The sequence below is a fragment of the Suncus etruscus genome, chromosome 3 (genome assembly GCF_024139225.1).
Source record: "Suncus etruscus isolate mSunEtr1 chromosome 3, mSunEtr1.pri.cur, whole genome shotgun sequence".
Classification (NCBI taxonomy): domain Eukaryota; kingdom Metazoa; phylum Chordata; class Mammalia; order Eulipotyphla; family Soricidae; genus Suncus; species Suncus etruscus.
The window spans coordinates 146,638,914-146,658,122 of record NC_064850.1 but is presented as its reverse complement, the minus strand read 5'-3'; positions in this window follow the sequence as shown (position 1 = coordinate 146,658,122).

Here is a 19,209-nt window from a genome sequence, read left to right as displayed (position 1 = left end):
TATTAAGTAGTAATAAAAATGATTGGACTTAAACATCAAACCCTAAGCCAACGACAACAGAATCGATACCCAATCTACCCAATCAAGACACAGAGGAGACCACTTATACTAGCAGCCTAGGGGGTAAGGGAGGGGGATATGGGGTGCATGCTGGGAATGGGGGAGGTGGAGGGAGGACAACTTTGGTGGTTGGAATTCCCCTTATTCAATGTCAATATGTACCTAAAATATTACTGTGAAAGATTTGTTATCCACTTTGGTAAAAAAAAATATTATTAAGAAAAAAGAATCATGGGTTACTTGAATAGGTCTTCCAAGTAGTGCCCAGAGGCCCCAAATTGGGCTGAGGTTCTTTTCAGGGCCAAAGGATTCTTAATTCTACAATCTAGGGTTGCCTTTGCTCCTGAGATGTTGGGTAGTTCTTGGGATCAAACTGGAGTATGCTGCATGCAAAGCATGTGTCTTAACATCGTCCTTTTCTCTGACTCCTCTTTATGAGTTTCTAAATCTGATTTCATAACATACTACAGTGTAACCTTTGGTAGTATCATTATTTTTCTGTAGTTCCATTTTCTCATAAGTAAATGGGACTGGAAAACATATTTGTTTTCTGAACATTGAGGTTTATCTAGTTTATCTAGTGTACTGGAACAAGGGATAACTTAGTGAAATGCAGCTATTGTATTGTGCTATAGCAAATCTAGAACAAAGAAAACTATTTTTACTTTATTTTAGAATATGTATTTATGGCTGCATTCTCGGCCTGATTTCATCCTGTGTGTGGCTCATCTGCAGACTGCTAGCCTTCCCTAGAGGTGAATTTACACACCCAGAAAGGGGAAGCTGCTGAAGTCTGCTGGAACACTGATGCCAGCACCCCATCTGCCTGTCTTCTGTGCTGTGCTGCATTCTTGGCCTGATTTCGTCCTGTGTGTTGCTCATCTGTGAATGGCTAGCCTTCCCTGGAGGTGAGTTTACACGCCCAGAGAGGGTGAAGCCAGAGGACCGCTGCCACTCCGCTTTGCTACACGGCCACGCACATCATTTAGCCAATGCATACAACCACAACATGTAGAAAAACCCACAATACAAGTATGACAATGGGGAAACAATGCAGGCCAGCGCCTGACATAGAGAATGAAGATGGCAACTCAGATGAGCAGAACATGGCCAACAACTAGTCAGTCTCTCAGATAAGGAGTTTAGGGTTGCAATATGGAAGATATTCACAGAACTAAAAAAAAAGTATAGAAGAGAACACTAATACAAATCAAGAGAATATGAAGATAGAAATCAGAAAACTTGAAACTGAAATTTCAGGACAGATAACAGGACTAAAAAACTCAGTAGATGAATTGAAGAAAACAATGGATAAGTTTTCCCACAAATTAACAGCAGCTGAGGATAGAATAAGTACACTGGAAGATGAAATGAATAAAAACTCCTTAAAGCAAATGATCAAACAATGGAAAAATTACTCAAAGAATGGGAACAGATAAAAATAGAAGTCTATGATAAGCTCAACAGAAAGAACTTAAGAATCATTGGAGTCCCAGAGACCCAGGAAGAAAATCTCCAGGAAGAATCAATGGTCAAGAACATCATTAAAAAGAAACTACCAGAGCTAAAGAATACATGCGATCAAATCCTGCATGCCCGAAGAGTACCAACTAAAAGAGACCCCAGAGAAAACACCACAAAACACATCCTCGTTACAATGACGAATCCCACAGATAGAGACAGAATTCCGAAAGCAGCAAGATCGAAAAGAGAAATTACATTCAAGGGAACATCCTTGAGATTTATCGCAGACCTGTCACAAGAAACACTCAAGACCAGAAGGCAGTGGTGGGACATAGTGACAAAACTCAATGAAATAAATGCTTTGGCTAGAATACTGCACCCAGAAAAATTTACTTTCAGGTTTGAAGGAAGAATACATGGTTTCACAGACAAACAACAGCTCAGAAACTTTACAGACTCAAAACCAGTCTTAAAGGAAAAACTGAAAGTCCTACTTTAAGACAAGACTGACCAAAAGACACACCAAACTTTGATATAAAGATGGCACTAACTCCCAGGACAATTTTTTCTCTCAATGTCAATGGAATAAATGCACCAGTTAAGAGACACAGAGTGGCTAAATGGGTTAAAAAACTCAATCCAACCTTCTGCTGCCTACAAAAAATGCACCTGAATAGTCAGAACAAGCATAGACTCAAAATAGAAGGCTGGAGGAAAATCATCCAAGCAAACAACACCCATAAAAAAGCTGGAGTAGGGGCCGGGCGGTGGCGCTAAAGGTAAGGTGCCTGCCTTGCCTGCGCTAACCTTGGACGGATCGCGGTTCGATCCCCTGGTGTCCCATATGGTCCCCCAAGCCAGGAGCAACTTCTGAGCACATAGCCAGGAGTAACCCCTGAGCGTTACTGGGTGTGGCCCAAAAACCAAAAAAAAAAAAAAAAAAAAAAAAAGCTGGAGTGGCCATACTAATATCAGATGATGCCAACTTTATACTCAGGAAAGTTATAAGGGACAAAGATAGACATTTTGTATTAATCAAGGGATACGTGCAGCAGGAAGAAATCACTCTCCTAAACATATATGCACCGAATGATGGGCCAGCAAAGTATTTAATACAATTGTTGACAAATTTGAAAAATAGTATCAATAACAACACAATAATTGTGGGAGACCTCAACACAGCATTGTCAACACTTGATAGGTCAACCATACTGAAACCCAACAGGAATGTACTAGACCTGAAAAGAAATGGATAAAGAGGCCTAGTAGATATATATAGGACCTCTACCTCCAGAAACCTGGATACACATTCTTCTCTAATGTACATGGGACATTCTCCAGGATAGACTACATGCTAGCACATAAAACATATCTCCATAATATCAAGAGGATAGAAATTTTGCAGGCTACCTTCACTGACCACAAGGCTCTGAAATTATATCTGAACTACAAAGGGACACAGAAGAAAAACTTTAATACCTGGAAATTAAATAGCCTAATACTGAATAACCAGTGGGTCCAAGATAAAATCAAAGAGGAAATCAAAACATTTCCTGGAAACAAATGACAATAGAGACACAAACTATCAGAACTTATGGTACACAGCAAAAGCCATACTGAGAGGAAAATTTATAGCTTTAAAAGCACACATCAAGAAAGAAGAAGGGGCATACCTGAACAGCTTAATGATGCAACTCATAGAATTAGAAAGTGCTCAACAAAAGGAACCAAAAATAGGGAGACAGAAGGAAATAACAAAGATGAGAGCAGAAATCAATGAAATGGAAACCCAAAAATTAATCCAAAAGATCAACAAAAACAGAAGTTGGTTCTTTGAAAAAATAAACAAGATTGATAGACCACTGGCAAAACTAACAAAGAAAGAGAAAGAAAGAGAAACTTGATAGCTCGTATCAGGAATGAAAAAGGAGAGATCACTACTTATATGGCAGAGATTCAAAGGGTAATCAGAAACTACTTTGAAAAACTATGCCACTAAAAATGAGAACCTGGAAGAAATGGATAAATTCTTGGACTCTTATAATCTTCCACGGTTGAATAAAAAAGATGTAGCATATCTAAACAACCCCATCACTACTGAGGAAATTAAGGCAGTAATCAAATATCTACCCCAAAACAAAAGCCCAGGCCCAGATGGATTTACTAATGAATTCTTTCAAACCTTTCAAGAGGAACTACTACTAATCCTGGCAAGATTCTTTCATTAAATTGGAGGAATGGGAACACTTTCAAATAGCTTTTATGAAGCCAACATCACCTTGATACCTATACCAGACAGAGAAACTACGAAAAAAGAAAATTACAGACCAATATCGCTAATGAATGCAGATGCAAAGATCCTCAATAAAATTCTGGCAAATAGGAATCAGTACCTCATTAAGAAGATCATCCACTATGACTAAGTAGGTTTCATCCCAGGAATGCAAATATGGTATAACATCCGTAAAGCTATCAACATAATATACAACATCAACAACAAGAAAAATAGAAATCACATGTTCATATCAATAGATGCAGAGAAAGCATTTGATAAGGTCCAACACCCATTCTTGATCAAAACACTCAGCAAGATGGGAACAAAAGGAACCTTTCTCAATATAGTTAAGGCCATCTACGAAAAGCCAGTGGCAAATATTATCCTCAATGGGGAAAAACTAAAAGCTTTCCCTCTAAATTCTCGCATAAGACAAGGCTCTATCACTACTCCTATTCAATATAGCACTGGAAGTACTTGCTGTAGCAATTAGGCAAGAAAAAGATCTCAAGGGAATCCAGATAGGAAAGGAAAAAGTCAAGCTCTCACTGTTTGCAGATGACATGATACTCTACTTAGAAAACCCTAAAGTCTCTACCAAAAAGCTTCTAGGAACAATAGACTCATATAGCAAGGTGGCAGGCTACAAAATTAACACACAAAAATCAATGGCCTTTCTATATACCAATAGTAATAAGAAAGAAATGGACATTAAGAAAACAACCCCATACACAATAGTGCCATACAAACTCAAATATCTTGGAATCAACTTGACTAAAAATGTGAAGGACCTATATAAAGAAATCTGTAAAACTCTGCTCCAAGAAATAAGAGAGGACATGCGGAAATGGAAGCACATACTCTGCCCATGGATTGGCAGGATTAACATAATTAAAATGGCAATACTCCCCAAAGCACTGTACAGATTTAATGCAATCCCTCTAAAGATACCCATGACATTCTTCAAAGAAGTGGATCAGCACTTTTGAAATTCAATTGGAACAATAAACACCCTAGAATAGCTAAAGCAATCATTGGAAAAAAGAATATGGGAGGAATTACTTTCCCTTACTTTAAACTTTACCACAAAGTGATAGTTATCAAAACGGCATGGTATTGGAATAAAGACAGGATCTCAGATCAGTGGAATAGGCTTGAATACTCTGAGAATATTCCACAGACTTACAATACCTAATTTTTGATAAAGGAGCAAGAAATCCTAAATGGAGCAAAGAAAGCCTCTTTAACACGTGGTGTTGTCACAACTGGCTAGCCACTTGCAAAAAATTGAACTTAGACCCCCAGTTAACCTCATGTACAAAGGTAAAATCCAAATGGATTAAAGACCTCAATATCAGACCTGAAAGCATAAGATATATAGAACAACACGTAGGCAAAACATTCCAGGACACTGAGATTACAGGCACCTTCAAGGAGGAAACTGTACTCTTTAAACAAGTGAAAGCAGAGATTAACAGATGGGAATATATTAAGCTGAGAAGCTTCTGCTCCTCATAGGAAATAGCGCCCAGAATATAAGAGCCACCCATTAAGTGGGAGAAACTATTCACTCAGTACCCATAAGATATGGGGCTAATCTCCAAAATATACAAGGCACTGACAGAACTTTATAAGAAAAAAATATCTAATCCCATCAAAAAAAATGGGGAGAAGAAATGGACAGACACTTTGACAAAGAAGAAATACAAATGGCCAAAAGACACATGAAAAAATGCTCCATATCACTAATCATCAGGGAGATGCAAATCATAACAACTATGAGGTTCCACCTCATACCACAGAGATTAGCACACATCATAAAGATTGAGAATAAGCAGTGTTGGCGGGGATGTGGAGAGAAAGAAACTCTTATCTACTGCTGGTGGGAATGCCGTCTAGTTCAACCTTTATGGAAAGCAATATGGAGATTCCTCCAAAAACTAGAAATCGAACTCCCATATGACCCAGCTATACCACTTCTAGGAATATACCCTAGGAAAACAAAAACACAATACAAAAATACCTTTCTTTCTTACACCTATATTCATTTTAGCACTATTTACCATAGCAAGACTCTGGAAACAGCCAAGATACCCTTCAACAGATGAATGGCTAGAGAAACTGTGGTACATATACACAATGGAATATTATGCAGCCGTCAGGAGAGATGAAGTCATGAAATTTTCCTATACATGGATATACATGGAATTTATCATTCTGAGTGAACTACGTTAGAGAGAGAGAGAGAGTAAAATACAGAATCGTTTCACTCATCTATGGATTTTAGGAAAAATGAAAGACATTCTTGCAATAACAATTTTCAGACACAAAAGAGAGAATGGCTGGAAGTTACAGCTCACCTCATGAAGCTCACCACAAACAGGGATGAGTTTAGTTAGAGAAATAATTACGTTTTGAACTATCTTAATAATGAGAATGTATGAGGGAAATAGAAATCCTGTCTAGAGTACAGGTGTGGATTGTGCGGGGAGCTGGGAGACTTGGGACATTGGAAATGTTGCACTGGTGATGGGTGGTGTTCTTTACATGACTGAAAGCTAAACAACACAATCATGTATGTAATCAAGGTGTTTAAATAAAAATATGTTATAAAAAGAATATGTATTCATAAATATATAGAGAGATTATGCATACTTCTTTTCTAAGACAGACTGAACTATAAAAATAAGTCAAATTCAAGGTTCAAAAATTGCAACATAATTTAATTTTAGTCAAGATTGTACTAAAACAATATATTGATTAATCATAAAAATGATAATCTGGGCCCGGAGAGATAGCTCAGCAGTGTTTGCCTTGCAAGCAGCCGATCCAGGACCAAAGGTGGTTGGTTCGAATCCCGGTGTCCCATATAGTCCCCCGTGCCTGCCAGGAGCTATTTCTGAGCAGTCAGCCAGGAGTAACCCCTGATCACCGCCGGGTGTGGCCCAAAAACCAAAAAAAAAATAAAAAATGATAATCTATGCATATGGGTGAAAATAACTAAAATCTTTGCTTAGATTACTAAATATAGTTAGGATAAGATAGAGATGTTTTGAAAATTAGAGGGTATCATACTAAGTGAAGTAATTTAAAAAAGTCACCAACTGATCTTTTTCATTGGTATATAAAAATAGAAAGTGAGAAGTAGCCAATTTACAACAGAAACAAACCCTAAGATAGAGCTAACAAAATAAAGGAAACCGAGATAGAAAAGGCAAAGTGGGTGTGGAGAAACCCTGTTTTTCTTAGGCCAATGGAATTCCTTTTTGAATGACCCCAATATTTACTGTGCCTGTGCAGGACTGAAGAAAAAAGAAAAAAAGGCAAAAAGCACAATTTTTTTTTATCTAGTTTTTGCCAATTTATTTGTTTTGGTGTGGTTATTGCAGTTGTTGTCTCCGTTCATATTTAGTTTTTGTTTCTTCTTTTCTTTTCTCCCTTTATGTGCTCTGTCATGTATTTTATCTCAAAACCATGGTCTTTATGTGGTGCTCATCTTCATTGTTGGAATGTTCACTGAATGTTTTATTTGACACTTTTTTTTTTTTTTTTTTTTTTACTGTTGTGGTGTTCCACCTCCTTTTCCCCCTTGTCTCTCAAACCTAGGATGAGAGCTTCCGTAAGGACTCCACCCATTTTCAGCGTATTGATTTTTTTCCCTCAGTTTATTACTTTTTTTCAAACAAAACCACATAATTGAACTATCTAGTCCCACCTCCCAATTAGAGCGGGAAATAAGGGAGGTACCAAGACCAAACAGGTGTAGTAAGCTAGTAGTAGTAAGCTAGGCACAGAGCGGACCACTTATTCTGGCAGCCCCGGGGGTGAGGGAGGAGGATATGGGAGGTAGGACGGGAATGAGGTGGAGGGAGGACAATTAGGTAATGGGAATTCCCCTAATTTTATGTTAATATGTACCTAAAATATTATTGTCAATGATATGTATTCCATTATGATTAAAATTAAAATAATATTAAAAAAAACCAGGAAAATCAAAGAAGTTTGATCTTGGAAATATAAAGGTTTGGGAGAGTGAAAATTATCAGAAATCACTAATAATATAATACAAATTTATCTGCTCTAGCATGAGTAGTCTGTTATTTGAATAAATTATTATTATTATTTTTTTTTAAAGAAAAGGCAGAGTGGGAGAAAGGACCTTGGGACTGTGGCAGAGGTTACTGATACTGGTGATGTGATGGTTCAATAGAAAATAATATGGGCAACACTATAACCACAATGCTTTAAGATAAAAGAAGAAAGAAAACAATGAGAATGATAGACAGGAAGAAAGGAAGAGAAGAGGACAAAGAGAGAAAAGGAAATTTTGAAGAAGAGGTCCAGAGCGACTGCACAATGGTAGAGGTTTGCCTTTCATGCGGGTGACCCGGGATGGACCCAGGTTCAATTTTTGGCATCCCATGTGGTCCCCCGAGCCTGCCAGGGGTGATGTCTGAGTGCAGAGCCAGGAGTAACCCCTGAGCACCGCTGGGTGTGGCCTCCAAATAGACAAAAAACAGTTTTCAGTTCCCAGCACATAACCAGAATTTTTTTTTTCACCTGGGAACAGGGAAGTCTGCTCCAGGGCTGGGGTGGGTGGGGTGGGGTACAACCAGGCCCCAGACTGAAGGCCTTCAACAGGGCCATGGAGCAGCTTTTTCACTCTAGCAGCTAGCTCTTGAGGGCTAGACAGGTGGGTCCCTGGGGAGGATGGGGGAAGGGAAGATTGTCCAAGCAGCCTTCCCAAACAGCTTTCCCTTTCTTCCATTAGTCCTCATCTTCCAAAACTGCGCCACTGTGACAACTATAGGTAGTTTATAGTTCATGTAAATAAACTATCAGTGTTTTACTGTACTATGGTACTATAATGCTCATAGTTATGGATTGCTTCTGGGAAAGAAAATGGGATGCTCAGGATCCGTTGTATAATAGTCCCTATACAGTGCTCAATACTATCAAGTAGTTTTCTAGAATTCTTTTATATATATATATATATTATTTAAACAACTTGATTACATACATGATTGTGTTGTTTGGGTTTCAGCAATGTAAAGAACACCACCCATTGCCAGTGCAACATTCCCATCTCCAATGTCCCAAATCTCCCTCCTCCCCACCCTACCCTCACCTGTACTCTAGACAGGCTTTCTATTTCCCTCATACATTCTCATTATTATTTCCCTCATACATTCTCATTATTAGGATAGTTCACAATGTAGTTATTTCTCTAACTAAACTCATCTCTGTTTGTGGTGAGCTTCATGAGGTGGGCTGTAACTTCCAGCCCTCCTCTCTTTTGTGTCTAAAAATTATTATTGCAAGAATATCTTTCATTTTTCTTAAAACCCATAAATGAGTGAGACCATTCTGCATCTTTATCTCTCTGTCTTATTTCACTCAGCATAATAGATTCCATGTACATCCATGTATAGGAAAATTTCATGACTTCACATCTCCTGACGGCTGTATAATATTCCATTGTGTATATGTACCACAGTTTCTTTAGCCATTCATCTGTTGAAGGGTATCTTGGTTGTTTCCAGAGTCTTGCTATGGTAAATAGTGCTGCAATAAATATAGGTGTAAGGAAGGTATTTTTGTATTGTATTTTTGTGTTCCTAGGGTACATTCCTAGGAGTGGTTTAGCTGGGTCATATGGGAGCTCGATTTCTAGTTTTTGGAAAAATCTCCATATTGCTTTCCATAAAGGTTGAACTAGACGGCATTCCCACCAGCAGTGGATAAGAGTTCCTTTCTCTCCACATCCCCGCCAATACTGCTTCTTCTCATTCTTTGTGTTGTGTGCCAATCTCTGTGGTGTGAGGTGGTACCTCATAGTTGTTTTGATTTGCATCTCCCTGATGATTAGTGATATGGAGCATTTTTTCATGTGTCTTTTGGCCATTTGTATTTCTTCTTTGTCAAAGTGTCTGTCCATTTCTTCTCCTCATTTTTTGATGGGATTAGATATTTTTTTCTTATAAAGTTCTGTCAGTGCCTTGTATATTTTGGAGATTGGCCCCTTATCTGATGGGTATTGGGTGAATAGTTTCTCCCACTCAGTGAGGTGCTCTTGTATCCTGGGCGCTATTTCCTTTGAGGTGCAGAAGCTTCTCAGCTTAATATATTCCCATCTGTTAATCTCTGCTTTCACTTGCTTGGAGAGTGCAGTTTCCTCCTTGAAGATGCCTGTAGTCTCAATGTTCTGGAGTGTTTTGCCTACGTGTTGTTCTATATATCTTATGGTTTCGGGTCTGCTATTGAGGTTTTTAATCCATTTGGATTTTACCTTCGTACATGATGTTAACTGGGGGTCTAAGTTCAAGTTTCGTTTTCTAGAATTCTTTATACACAACCTAGTAAATGAAGTCTTTCTCCAGAAAAGTTCACCATCACCAATCATGAATGGTCCAACAAATAGAAAATCTTTACATCAGACTTGACAACTTTATAAATTCTTTTTTTCCTTTATTTTCTTTTTCCCTTTTTAAGTGTTTTGTCTCATATCACTTGGGTCAGCTCTGTAATTGTATGTCTAAAACCCAGCCATAAATAACTATTTAAGTCACAATGGTTTAAATAAAAATAAAATACACATTTTTTTACAATGGGTTAATATGTGATCATTTACAATTTATTTGGAAAATAATCAATGACATTAAAATATTCATAATACAATATTTTAAAACAAAATTAATTTTGTTTATATATTATTTTACATTAATTTCTAAACTTACAGAATCAAAATATGGGCTAACAAGAATAAACTAGTATTTCTACTTACGTTTCTCTGATTTTGAAGTTTATGTTTTTTTTTTTAATTTAAAAAATTTTTTTTATTGAGACCATTGTGAATTATAAGTCACTCACAGTTGTATTTCAGAAATACAGTGACAGTGAATTAGGGCCATTTCCACCACCAGTGTTGACCTCCCTCCACAATAGTTACCAACATATATCTCATATCTCTATCTTTAGCCCCCTGGACTACTAGTGTAACTGATCCGTTTTGTGTTTAGCTTGTTATAGTTTGGGTCTTGGGTATTTAGATCTGAGATTTTTTAATCATTGCTCCTGAGACCACTTGGCCCCTGGGTCCCATTCAATTTTTTCTTTCTTTACTCAATTTGTAGAAATATAAAGAAATATGAGGCTGAACAAAAATGATTTAAGTTCTAAGGTTCTGTGAAAAAGTTGGGAACCTCTACCTAGAATATATAAATAAAAAAGGGGGGGCAGATCTGGCAAGATTTATTTTTTGCATAGGTGCAGTAAACATTGGGGAAATTAGAGAGGAAATTTTCTTTGCTTAAGAAATACAGGTGTCTTCACCCATGAAACATGCTGTCATAAGACTGGCTACAGACTTTGGGCATGTTGGTTGTCCATCCCCAACGTCTTTCTTTATGGTCCCAGGTAAAGTTCTGCTCAGTTGCAGTTGTCAAAGTCAGTCATTAGAGATCTTGGTTTTTGCATAGATCTTAGGATGGAGCATCTTCTTTAATTGAAAAACAATTTTTTATTGGAATATTTAAGAGGAGAACTGTGTGGGGCCAGAGAGATAAGAAGTTTATGTTTTTGCTGTATACTCAGACTGATTCTACCATTTGGGTAGCAGAATTTTTCATTGTCACCATTTAGTCTATTATACTTGTCAAACCAAACCATCATTTATAGCCTATGCAACATTGACCTTGGACATTGGTGATACTAGCTCTATTTTCACTTTTTATTTTTTTGGCTACACACAGCAGAACTCAAAAGTTATTCCTGGCTCTGTGCTCAGAAATTTCTCCTTGGAGGCATGGGGACCATATGGGATGCCAGGATTCGAGCCACCTTTGGTCCTGGGTTGGCCACTTGCAAGCAAACTCCCCACTGCTGTGCTATCTCTCAGGTCTCTGTTTTTACTTCTATCACTAAAACAGTCTTTTTGATATTTATTTATATTCAATTTCTTCTTTGATAAACAACTTTATTTAACTTGATTTCTTTTGTGATACCATTCAAGATCCTGAATTTCATATCTCTATTCAAATTTTCATAGTTGTATAAAAGAGATATTCATAATAATGATTATAGACATCTCACTTTGACACTACTGTGTAGCTTTTACTTAGAGAGTAATGAAAATGACCACTGAACTTTACCCTAAAGTGGCTTCAAGAATAATATTGCTACTGGGAGTGTTGGCATCTTATAAAGGCAACCAGTGATTTTTAAAGGTCAGCTCTCCAAAGCTACTTGTATTCTGAATCAACTTCTTTCTCTAGCAAATGATTATAACAAAACTAAAAAAAGATCAAACTATACCCAATAACTCCAGGAAATGATTAAAGTGTGCTAAAGAAAGTTAAGGCAACAAAAATTATTAGGGTTTCAGCAATGATGTAGAGAAGAAGGTTAAAATAATATTTCCAATTTAGAAATAGTATTTATAGTCACTGGAATTGTCTAAGACTATATTTCATTGGACTTACAAGTTTGGTCATTGTCTCATCTTCAATACAAATTTATATGAGGACCATAGGTAATTAGATTTATTCATTTGTCTTATATTGTAGGGATAATTATATAATAAGAAATAACTAGAAGAAGGAGATGCTATATAATAATTATATAAATGAAATAAAATTAAGGAACAGAGAATAATTTGCTTATAAATTATTATGTGGCAAAGTTGATTTGAAGGGATCCCAAAGATGTCTTCTCACATATTAAGAATTAGCTGAATGTCTAGTTTAAGTGTAATGATTTACTGAAAATATGATTAAACAAATAACTGGATGAGGCAATTTAAATCAAGTGAATATTGAACAAATAATTTGAGTATATTTTAAGGCATAATTTCTTTAGTATAAATGCTATTTATGCTGTTAATATGAAAACAGAAATCCCTTCTATTCTATAAAAATGTTCTTTCAGAGAAATGACATCAGATGATTAAAGACTTGCTTTCTAATATCTCAGTGTAATAAGTAAATCCTTGTAATCAATCAGTGAACTATACTGGGAACCCTTACATCTATTAAGGAATAGGGGAACAGCTGCATATTATCGCAGATTACTTCATAAATACTTAATGACACATTATATCATCTGGCTGTTTAGTTTACAACTAGTTGGTTTGAATGTAATTTGCAATTGCGCCAGAATTTTTTAAATCACATCTGTCAGAACAGAGTGCTTTTGCTTTGTAAAACATGAGAAAAGCAAGTAACTAAGCAAAAATGTGTGTTTTATCATTTTGCAATTTTAGGAAGCAAGATAAAAAGGAATTTCTTCTGTGGGATTTCTTTATAAGAAAACAAAGTTAAATATAGAGCATAATTTGCTTATAAATTATTATGGTGACATTCAAGAATCCCTATGGCAAAGTAAGTAAGTTAATGAGAGCAATTTTTTTTCTTTCATACTACCATTTATCTGCCCTACTACTATTGTCCTCCAGCCGACATTTCAGGACAAGAATGGAGCAGAGATGGAAGGATTTATAGACTATCCATTTTCTGCATCAGAGAAATGTGGATTTCTATGCCACTATTAATATTTGATCACTGCCAACATCAGAAATGCCATGGCATTGGTGACATGCTAAAATAACCCACAGAATTACTACATTTGTCTCATAAGACTCTTATTTGATACTTTGAATTAAGTCCAATGGAACAAAAGAATTAAAAACCTTCCATACTTTCTGGGATTTAAATCATTTAACTATTTACATATTAAAATTTAAATATTAATATAGGCAAAATTCCCAGAATAAAGGATCCATCTTCATTACTCATTTACGTATCCCATGCAGTTAAAAATCTAATCAATCAGAAAACCCAAACTCAAATAATAATGTAAAATTGCTGCAAATAACCCAGCTGAATTTGAGAGGCACATTTCAAAATCTTGTTTCTGATATTTTCTTGTATGGGTCTAAAAAGTTTTTAACCATTCTATAATTTCCAAGACAGGGCTTGCAGAATTATGGTCCCTTTTTTGTCTTTTTTAAGTAGATGGAAACTTATTTATTAAGGTATTTAAAGGAACATTTTTCTAAGAGTAGAAAAGTTCTATTACACATTTGCTATGACTGAGTAATCGTTAAACCATGGGCCACTGAATGGAGTGAATATGTTTGTGCTTTTATCAAAGAAGCTATTACAGGCTGGGTAGAAAACATGTGAAGGCATGCAGTAGGATGCAAACCCAGTGAGAAGGTTGTGTAATATCTTGTTTAGTGCTATTAAAAATTTCACTTATACACTTATATACTCATTAGTTTTTCTCCCTAGATGATATTAAATCCACACATTAATTAAAAGACAATTATATTCCAAATGCCCACGTCTTTTGCCAGAATTGCCTGAATGCAGAACTGGATCTGACCCATGGTTTGGTTGAAAATGCAAGATCAGCTTTGTGGAACCCTCCTGAGGCAGCCACATCTGTTGAGACTGACAGGAAGCAGAGGTAAAGAATTTGCCAGCAAGGATCCTCCAAGAATCTGTGAGTCTGTGAGGGGTAGGCACAGCTTTTCTAGCCTTAAAAAAGGACAAGACCTAAGGATATAAAGTTCTTTCCAAAAAGAATCTCTGAGGTATTAAATAAGGCCTCTAGGGCTACATATTATGGTTATAGGGACCACATGTGCCAGAATCTCTTCACTGTTGAGGTCTATTGGAAACAAATTCTCTTAATTTTTTACTTATCTGATGAAGAATTTTTAATCCACATTTAAAGTAGTCACAATGTAGAGGATTGTGTTAGCATTTTTCTCCTAATATTTAAAATATTTCAGTTCAAGCTCTACCTGATTGCATGATTTCCAAGGATACACCAGATAAAAAACTTATCTTTTTTTCTTAGATTGTTTTAAAATTTCTTCAGTATTTTAATTTTATGTAGTTTGAAAATCATGTATTGAGATGCTGTCCTCCCTTTTCCTGGGGGAATTGTCAAGACTCAAACACATTAGAACTTCACACACAAGGCAAGTGTCCACCTCTGAACTACAATCTCAGACAATTTAGTAACATTTTAAAGATACCATATTTTCTAGCATATATGAAGACTGGGCATATAAGACAACCCCCTACTTTTCCTGTTAAAATATAGGGTTTGGACTGTATTTGCCATATATATACAAATATGTATTTGCATATTTTAATACACACCAAATGAAATAAAAAACATAAGAGAAATAGAGTAGAACTCTCAAAGGTTAACATTATATATTTAATAAAGCTAGACTTTGGAGTGCTAACAATCATTTTACATTTGTCATTTGTAGTGAGTGGCTGTGATTTTTTTTAATTGTAATCTACATTGAGAGCAGGGAGAGGGGACTCCTCCAAGAGCAGCTAGCTGTGGTGCAGTGATTAATAGGACAGCTAGAGGAAGACAGAGCATCTCCTCTGTGTCCCATAAAAGCTGAATAGAGGACTGAGCACTGGAAAGCTGCATACCAGCGATGACACCTGATGGCTGGATGGGATGCAAAACTTGGTAACTAGCTTCTCTGTGTGACCTGAAAGATTAATCAGAACAGTTAATCAGTGATGATTAAGGAGAAATTGCAACAAAATCCCCAGAAATCTAAGATATCAGAAGAGTTTACAATGAACAACTTTACTCTGTTAAGCTAGATAACTTAGAATAAATGGAAAGGTTTCTGGAAACATATAATCTCCTGAAATAAATAAAGGGAAAGTAGATAGCATAAAAGACCAATTACAAGTAAGGAAAATTGAAACAGCTTAAGAATATCTTCAAGAATCCTGAACAGAGTCTATAGTTGATCCCATGACAATATACTCCAAGGGCGGAGAAACCCCATATCTCTTTGGCCAAGTGAATTCCTTTTCGAATGACCCCAATATTTACTGTGCCAGGGCAGGAGGGAAAAAAACCACAAAATATTGTTTATCTTTTTATATATTATTTTTTATCTTCATTTATTATTATTTTTATTTACCTATCTATTTTTGGTCGATTTCTTTGTTTTGGTGTGGTTATTGAAGCTGTTGCCCCCATTTACACTTATTTTTTTTCTATTCTTTTCTTTTCTTTCTTTATGTGCTCTGCCATGTTTCTTATCTCAAGACTGTGGCGGGTTTTTTTGTTGTTTTTGTTGTTGTTGTGGTGGTGGTGGTGCTTATCGCTATTGTTGGAGTCCTCACTGGATATTTGACACTTCTTTTTGTACTGGTGGAGTGTTTCACCTTTTTCTCCTTTGTCTCTCAAACCGATGATGAGAGCCTCTAGAAGAATTCCGCTTATTTTCTGCGTATTAGACTTTTACCCCAGTTTATAACTTTTTTTTCTTCAAACAAAACCACATAACTTGAACTAGCTAGTCCTGCCTCCCAGTTAGAGGGGGAAATAAGGAAGGCACCAGGACCAAACAGGTGCAAGACTACTAAGTAGTAGGCTAGATACAGAGGGGACCACATATTCTGGCAGCCCTGGGGGTAAGGGAAAAGCATATGGGAGGTAGGACAAAAACGGAGGTGTAGGAAGGACAAATTGGTGATGGAAATCCCCCCTGATTTTATGTAGATATGTACCTAAAATATTATTGTCAACAATATGTAAGCCACTATGATCAAAATAAAAATTATATTAAAAGAAGATTATCTTCAAGAATAAAAGCCCAGGCTTTTCAAACATTGATAAGCTCATGCTTATCAAACATCCAGAAAAAAATTATTACCATTGATCCTTAAACTCTTCCAAAATATCAAAAACATTGTTTACATTTAGAGACAACTATAATGACAATGTCAATGAGTGAAAGAAGTAGAAAGCATGTCTCGAATACAGGCAGGGTGGGGGTGATGGAGATGGGAGACATTGATGATGGAAATGCTGCACTGGTGAAGGGGTGTGTTCTTTTTAATTACTGAAACCCAACTACAATCATGTTTTTAATCAAGGTGCTTTAATAAAGATACTATTTTTTAAAAAAGATTTTAGCATAATAAAAAGATTTTAGCACAATAAAAATGTCAGAAATTTTTAACTATTTAAATGTGTATAATAGCAATGTATATAAAGCTTAATTTCATTGCTAAATTAAAGGAATTATATTTGGCAAAATAACCAAAGTGCTTAAAAATCTAAGTGGCCAGTAGCAGGTTTTTTTTTTATTAATTTAGCATAACTTATCTAGATTCTATCTTTCACATTTCCTGTGGAAATAAATACTCAAAATACTGATTGGATCATCTTTCAAAATACATTAACCTTCCATTTTATAAACTTTTTCAGAGAGACACTTTATACCAAAAAAGGATGCTCATTCATTAAATTTAATTATATCTTAATTTTAATTTATCTTAATTTTATTAAGAATCTGGGCATTTATGCTCAAACTTCAGTAATGGTGCCATCTTGATCCACTACTGCTGCTGCTGCTGTGAACCACCTCTCCCAGAAGAGCTCCTGACGACAGATCAACAGAGGTGAACTGACCTTGTCCAGGAAGGGTGGAGCCAGAGGAGCCCAGCTGCTCCACTTTGCTTTATGGCTGAGTACATCTCGTAGTGAATGAACCCCAATAAAACACTTGGAAAACACCACACTACAAATGTGACAGGGGGGAAACAATGCAGACCTCCATCATGCATAGAGAATAAAGATGGCAGCTCTGATGACCCCAAAATTGCTGACCATTTAGTAGTTTAGAGAAGCAATATGGAGCATCCTCATAGAACTCAAAACATTATGGAATGAGCTAAACAAGCCACAAATAAGAATAAAGATGATATAAAAAATAAAATATCTCTGACTGAAATATCAGGATTGAAAAATTTGGTAGGCAAAATGAAAATCTCACTGGAAAGCCTATCCAATGGAGTAACAGCAGCTGAGGACAGAATCAGTGGCTGGAAGATGAGACTCGAACAACTCCTTATAATAGAAGAGATTGGAAAAGAGCCTTAAAGCAAATAATCAGACAATAGAAAAATCCTCAAGAATATGAACAGAAGAAAATAGAAATCTTTGATAAACTCAACAGAAACAATATAAGAATCATTGAAGTCCCAGAGACCCAGGAAGAAAGCCCCAGGAAGAATCAATAGTCAAGGACATCATTTCAGAGAAACTCCCAGAGCTAAAAACTGCATATAACCAAATACTGCATGCCTACATGCCTGAAGAGTACCAGCTAAAAGAGATCAGAAGAAAAGCACCCAAAGATACATTCTTATTACAATGACAAATCCCACAAATTAGACATAAATAAGGAAAGTAAAAAGTTTTAAAAGGGAAATTACATTCAATGGAGCATCCTTAAGATTTACAGCAGACCTGTCACAAGGCAGTGGTAGGATATAGTGACAAAACTCAACAAAACAAATGCTTCACCTAGAATAAATCACCCAATCAGACTTACATTCAGGTTTGAAGGAAGGATGCACAGCTTCATGGATAAACAGCTCTGAAACTTTATAGACTTAAAATAAACCTTAAAAGATAAACTGAATGGTATACTGTAATACAAGACAGACCGACAGACACACCAAACCACTACACAAAGATGACACTGTATCCCATGACAATTATCTCTTTCAACATCAATGGACTAAATGCACCAGTTAAGAGACTCAAAGTGGCAAAAATGAATCAAAAAGCTAAATCCAACATTCTGCTGCCTACAAGAAATACATCTGAATAGTCAAAACAAACAGACTCAAAATCAAAGGCTGGAGGAAAATCATCCAAGCAAACAATACCCTTAAAAAGATGGGGTGGCCATATTAATATCAGAAGACATGAACTTTAAACTCATAAAAGTTATAAGTGACAAAGATGGACATTTTATAATAATCAAGGGATATGTACAACAGAAAGAAATCACACTCCTAAACATATATGCATCTGATGAGAAACCAGAAAAATATATAATATTTAAATTAAAATTTATTAAAATTTGAAGGAAGACATTAATTAATAGCAACACAATAATAGTGGGAGACCTTAACATCACCCTGTCATCCCTGGATAGATTAACCAAGCTGAAACTCAACAAGAATATATTAGCTATGAAAGGATAAATGAAAGAAAGTGGCCTAGTATATAAATATGGCAATCCACCCCCAGACTGGATGCACATTCTTTTTCAATACACATGGGTCATTCTCCAGGATAAACCACATGATGGCCTATAAAACATACCTTCATAGAATCAAGAGGGCAGAAAATTTACAGTCTACTTTCTTAGATCACAATGCAGTGAAATTAGAAGTGAACTACAAAGGGTCACAGGGAAAAAACTTTTAACACTTGGAAATTAAACAGATTACTACTGAACAACCAGTGAATCAGAGATAAAATCAAAGAGGAAATCTAAAGATTTCTCGAAGCAAATGAGAATGAAGACACAAATAGCAGAATTTGTAGAACACAGC